This window comes from Miscanthus floridulus, chromosome 11 (genome assembly GCF_019320115.1).
Source record: "Miscanthus floridulus cultivar M001 chromosome 11, ASM1932011v1, whole genome shotgun sequence".
NCBI classification, from domain to species: domain Eukaryota; kingdom Viridiplantae; phylum Streptophyta; class Magnoliopsida; order Poales; family Poaceae; genus Miscanthus; species Miscanthus floridulus.
In genome coordinates this window covers 22964196-22970746 of record NC_089590.1, presented here as the reverse complement: position 1 = coordinate 22970746, position 6551 = coordinate 22964196, and the positions used below count along the sequence as shown (strand labels likewise).

Here is a 6551-nt window from a genome sequence, read left to right as displayed (position 1 = left end):
GCCTATGTTCTTCCCTTTCGGCTTCACTTTTAGCCTCTTGAGATTCTAATCTCTCTTGTAGCTTTGAAAATGCTTCGGCTAGTGCCGATTCCTGACACACTTGGTACTGGTAATCCTCAGACAGTAGTTGCCTTCTAGTTGGGTATTTTGCCAAGTATCCATTAGCATAGATCTTGGTTGTTTGTAGTTTCTTGTTTCCTGGTAGGCTGACTAGAAAATCTGATTTTGCTCCATGTCTAAGATGATGAGTGCTTCTCCATTTGTTTCCCTCTCCAAAATTTTGCTGCATGCATTATCCTAACAAAGGAGGACAATTGAAGTAGTTAAGTGAAAAATGATTTTGTAGGGGTTCACTTTGCATCAGTTAATAAGGTTTGTACAAACTGTTATATACTCACATAGACATCCCTAGATTCTTGGCTTGTCCATTTCCTATTCTTACTGTGCGTGATCATGAAAAGCTCTAAATCATTTGGCTCATCACCAGTTATTGGGTCCCTCTAATTAGGCAAGAATGTAACAAATTAGCGATATTTCAAAATGTAAGGAAGCATGGTCATGTGCTTCTGAAGTTATTACCTTCTCAAAGCCACACTGAGAAAAAGTCTTTGATCCTGCCCGATGGTGTACCTTTACATTCTGCCGATTCCGAGAATTCTTGCAACTAATCCTCTGCACAAGTTGATTATAAAAAATATTGCAATGTACCGAAACATAGCCTTTATTTCATCAAGTGCAAATGGTAAGAATAAAGTAAAGGTCATCAAACCTAAAATTTTGTCTTGCCAAAATACAATGTCCAACTCTTCTGGCTTATGTCTCATTCTCTCCTCATAGGTGGTGTACGCCCTGTACGTAGCACTAAAGGTTGCTCTCCATTCTTTGTAACGCTCATTAGCGATGGTCCATATCTTTTTCCTATTTTCTTCATTATTCTCAATGTCCCACTTATGTTGTTCAACATATAAAACATAAATTCTAGGTCACTTCTTAAATAATTTGGTAACAAAACTGTGTATGCTAGTAAAAACAAATCCAAAACTTACCATCATATTAGATACTATTGAATTTTTGACATCTTGGTGGATATCTTTCCATGTTCTCACCCCAATGAGTGGTGCTTTTTTCCTTGTGTACACTACTATTTCATCAGTAAATGTGCGTGCATTCTCACCTACAGCTCCTCCACGTGTAGAGAATTGGACTTTAAGCTTCTGACTACCCTGCTTGGATCTCTTGTGGCTGGCTGCCAATCCTTTCACAATACCTCATGCCTTCCTCTTTTGAGAGTCTTGTCCATCGAAATAATATATAGTGCAAGAGATTAAACAAAATCATTTACATAGGGAAAATTGAACTGAACATCAAAATAAAATCACAATAAGCATCACTTACTATCTCCCTGTGTTTTCTCATGCTGAGCATGTGATGGCTGGTTCAGAGGTGGTGTTGGATTGCTATCTTGACTTGAATTTAGTAAATCTATCTGATTTGTAGGGTTGTCATATGCACCTGTAGACAATAGGTCACAAGTGTAAACTATAAATGTATTATGAAGGACTAATAATAAGTTGGTTGACATTTTGGGAAAAGAAGGTATATATTACTAATTTGATCTAGTTGTCCTTGCACCCTTAACCATTCTTTGTAAGTCTTGATTGTGTCATCCCTGTATATATCTTCAAAATCTGCGAAAGTCATGTTGCTATTAGTGATCTAGCCATTGCAATATAATATAATATAACAATTCATAATAGGGCAGCAACATAACTTACCCATGCCTTGGCCCTGTCTATGCATATTATTAAGCCACACCTTGTAATCATCAAGTGACTCATCTATGGAATGTTCACTATTTGATGCCATAGTTCTTGGCAATTTAATGGGTGTTATGTCCATAGTTCGCTCTGTTATTTGATCCCTTGACAATACTAATCTGACCTCCCTCTCCTCTGCATTACTTGATATCATTGCATTTGCATCGACATCATATTTGATCTCGTTTAGTGTTGCTACAGAGTTACCACTTCTCCTCTTATAGTACAGGTAGTCCCTGGTACCATAACCCAAATTTGATTTCATTGTTATTAAGTTACCAAACATGAGCTCGTCCCTAGCTATTGTATATTGAGCAAATTGTTGTTCCCCTGGTGCCCCCTTGCAAGTGAAAGAAATAGTCCATGTTTGTTCCAAGCTATCATAGAATGTAATGAGAAACATAAGCACACCCTAAACAATATTGAAAGAAGGAACAACTTGAGAATGGCAAACAATAATGTGTCCTTCATATTATTGAAGCATCTCACTACCGTTTATTGAAGGATCTCACTATTATTGATGTAATTTGTCGAATTCTAAATCATTGCAGTAGCATCTAGACAGACATTGTGCCATTACCTATTGTCATCCTGAGTGGAACGCTGGAGGTTTTCTTGTGATTGGCTGCCATCACCTCCATCTTCATCGGTAGGAGGTGTCGCCATCTTGGATGAAGGTGTTTGAAAAAGCAACATTGTTTCCCTAGGTCTAGACAATGAAGCAAGTGTTGGCGTGTTGAACACAGGTGACGTTGATGGAGTCTCCATTGATGCAATCTATAGTCCTGCTACATTGAACAAGTTAACTACATAGACATACAGGTACATGCATTACTCTTTCATAAGTGAAAAGTGAATAGATCAATGGCCCTAGGGTTGTCGTAACTCTGACAAAGAGGAAGTATGGGAGTCCTTGAGGTTTGAGCAACGACGGTGGGGAGGCATGTCGCGGCGGCCTTCGGGTGCGGCCTGTCCTACACCGGCACCCCTCCAATGACGATGTGATGGCGAAGACAAGCGACGACGGCGGGTGCAGATCGAAACCGAGTTGGAGGAGGGAAAGGAAAGAATTGGAGGAGATGAGGAGGATAATGAGGAAGTGGGGATGTTAAGATTCGTTTTGTTCTCATAATGGGCGGGGTATTAGGCAGTAAATGGCTGCATGCGGGCGCCAAGCCAATTTTTGGCAAAAAATACAAAAAAATAAGTGGAAAAAGGGTGTGCCACTAACACAAGGGACCCACTTGTCGGCGCTGGGTTCATGGTGTTCATATTTTTTATTTTGATTCATTGTAAAAACGTTAAACATGTTTAGATTTCACATTTGTTGTCCAAATTAGGTGATTCTTTTTTCCAATTTCTCAGAAAACTTTTTCCTTTCATGTGGTTTTATTTGCATTGTGTTACTCGACCCCTTGTATTAACATTTGTATTTGCGATAGCATCCACTCCCTCATGCACATTGTGTTAGGACTTAAGAAAATATATATTGGAATTGTATAAACCTAAATTGGCAAAAAATTAGGACTAAAAAACTTGTAAATTAAAAATGAAGGAATATAAATTGAAAGAAAATGCAAAAAAAGTGTTAGGTGTATGATATATATGGCATATCATATAGGTGTATCATGTTCAGTGTCACCTTCTTTGCCTAGAGGTGATTTCATGTGGGAGCTAAGACAATGTTTCATTGCAAATTGGTAATCGATGTCCTCAAGGATAGGGTTTATCGTAGAAACCATCTTTTTGTAGCATGACATCTTTACCTAGGTTTGGGTTCATGACACCAAGATACACTTGTCTTTGTATTTGTATTTGTGATAAACCAAGCTAGTGATATACACTTACCTTTGTATTTGTGATAGCATCCACTCCCTCATGCACATTGTGTTAGCACTTAAGAAAATATATATTGGAATTGTATAAACCTAAATTGGCAAAAAATTAGGACTAAAAAACTTGTAAATTAAAAATGAAGGAATATAAATTGAAAGAAAATGCAAAAAAATGTGTTGTAGCCCTGAATCGAACCAAAGCCTACAAGTTCCAGAGTAGTGGACAAACCATTGAGCTATCACCGGATTTCGGTAAGTTTGAAGGAATTTATTCCTTTGAGTGATTATCTGTCCCTACTTTGCGCGTAGGCCCTTCAACATCCCAGCCACGCTGGTCACATGGTTCCGATGAAGAGCTGCCATTTTACCCGGTCCTTGGACTGGTCGCGGCCCTTCAGTTCCCCATGAAGAGATGCCGCGTTTACCCAGGAGTCCATCAGCTCCTCACGCCAGTTCCCAACGTAGGTGCGCTCCGTCTTTCGAGGGGTGCGAGTTAATGCACCGTTAGTTCCACCCACCGACATGCCTATATAAGCCCAGCACCCATGCATAGTCGGCCGCCATTACACCACCGCACGTCAAGAAAGCGAAGCACCCTTCCCATGCACAACTCGCCCTAGCCCTCGACCTGCCGCCATAATGCCTCGCCACTTAAAGACAACATGGGCAATGCTAAACTCATCATCCTCACATCGCCCCCCAACACCGCCATCGACACCATCGTCCGAGTCAGACCTCGAGGTTAACCTTAAGGACGATCTAGACCGTGAGACCACATCAAAGGAGGAACCAGAACCTCTTCCGGTGGAGGAGGTCGTCTTCAACTCATTGGAGATGGCTTGGAAGGAGGAGGACAGGCACCTCCGCGCCATCACTTAGAAGGAGACCGATGACTACATCCTAAAGCACATCGTTGAGATCTCCAAGGAGGAGGAGCACCGCCGCTAGGAGGAGGAGCGCCGCTGTGAGGAGGAGGAGGGGCGTCGCCGCCAGGAGGAGGAGACCAAGCGGTGTCTCATAATGGACATGAAACGGCTTCGGCGCAGGGCTGAGTGGAAGAAGCGCGAAGAGGAGCACCAGCAGTAGGGGGACGATGCATGCGGTAGCACCAGTAGTAATTAGTAGCACTAGTGATTAATCTATCTTAGGTTGAATAGAGTGATCACATGAGCGAGGAGGAGGCAACTCAGTGGGCTCCTGAAATATAGCATCAAACTCATTGTCCTTCATAATATGGCATGCGAAAGCTATCTTCATAATTAAGACTGATCTGTCATGTCCATCATGTACCATCTTGGGGCATGTCATGTTTTGCTGCATCACCATGTCCACCATCTACCCCTTTGAATGCATGTTCACATATGCCTATGCCAACATGTTACACATACATCTCCCTGTCTCCTCGTCTCCTCCGCTTGTTCTTCGGCAGTTCCCAAGGCACCGACAGCGGGGAATTAATACTAATCTATCATGTCCACCATCTACCCCTTTGAATGCATGTACGCGTATGCCTATGAATGCATGTACACATACATCTCCCAGTCTCCTTGACTCCTCTACTTGTTCTTTGGTAGTTCCCAAGGCACCGGGCGTGCTATGTTTGTGGTTAATCAAGATCGATCTCCTATTCAACGTGTTACTAGCATGTGCAATCCACTTGCTCATGGTGATCTTTTTTTTAAAGCCTGTTGCCAACTAAAATTTACCCAAAAAAAATTGGGCTTCGGATCACAAATTCTCATACATAGCGCGCCTATGCCAGAGGGGCCATCCATGAGAGCAACATGGGTCCTGCACGTAGCATAGCACATGGATGCAATTTTTTATGTGTGACACAGAGTTCTCCTATTCTAGTTTGGTTGAAACCCTTGCATCATCGACGCTGCCTCCTCTCGCGATGTTTGGTGCCGAGCATCGCCATCAATCTAGTGCCCATCCTACTGCTTCACCCATTCAACTACTCCTCCGCCCACCCACCACGGTTGGTGTGTCTCGTCATTACAGAATAATATTAGGTGATGATAGGAGTTGGATGCGCTTGCCTTGTTCTTCAATTGAGTGGCATGAGAATCTCCAAAATTTTCTATACATCACATTTGGTGGCGCATCGAGAGGTGGAACTGCTGCATATCCATGTCCTAGATGTGTATGCATGGCATATAGACCGCAGCCTCTGGTTCAGCTTCATTTGCTTCATAGAGGGTTTGATGAAAGCTTTATCAGGGAAGGCGAAGGTTTAGATGTGGGATTCCATAATGAAGACGCACCAGCAACTGATGTAGAAGTACAGAATGATGCACCACCACCAGCTGATGTAGAAGTAGACAACGAATCCGCACCACATGAAGTTGGAGTAGACAACAAAGAAGGCACACCGAGTGATGACGACCGTGGTGTCACTAATTTGGTTAGATCCCTAATCAGAGTTGCTATACATGGAGAGATCAGAGATACTGATGACAATGAACAACCAAATGAACATGTGAAGATATTCTTCAAATTATTACAGGAGGTAGAAAAGAAATTGTATCTAGGTTGCGAGGATGCTACTAAGGTCTCTTTTATTGTGGAACTTTTCCAAGTTAAGTGCTTGTACAGTATTAGTAATAGAGCATTGGAGGGGGTACTTAATCTGTTCACAAGGTTTTTTCCTAAAGGCCACTGTGTCCCGGACACAATGGAGAAAGTGCAAAGGGTGGTTTGAGATCTAGGCTTGGACTATGTAAAGATACACGCCTGTGAGAAGGATTGTGTGTTATTTTGGAAGGAAAACACAAATTTGGATACATGTCCCAAATGTGGTGAGTCTAGGAGGAAAACAACCTACCATGGTGCTCACAAGGACGCTGTGGATGGTGATACTGATACAACAAACAAGAAGCGTGTCCCACATAAAATC

General features: G+C 42.1%; 1 pseudogene; it reads right to left on the bottom strand.

Annotated features, from left to right (window-relative positions):
* Nucleotides 1-236: 236 nt before the first annotated feature.
* LOC136491712 (uncharacterized) lies at nucleotides 237-4176 on the bottom strand (annotated as a pseudogene).
* Nucleotides 4177-6551: the final 2375 nt, after the last annotated feature.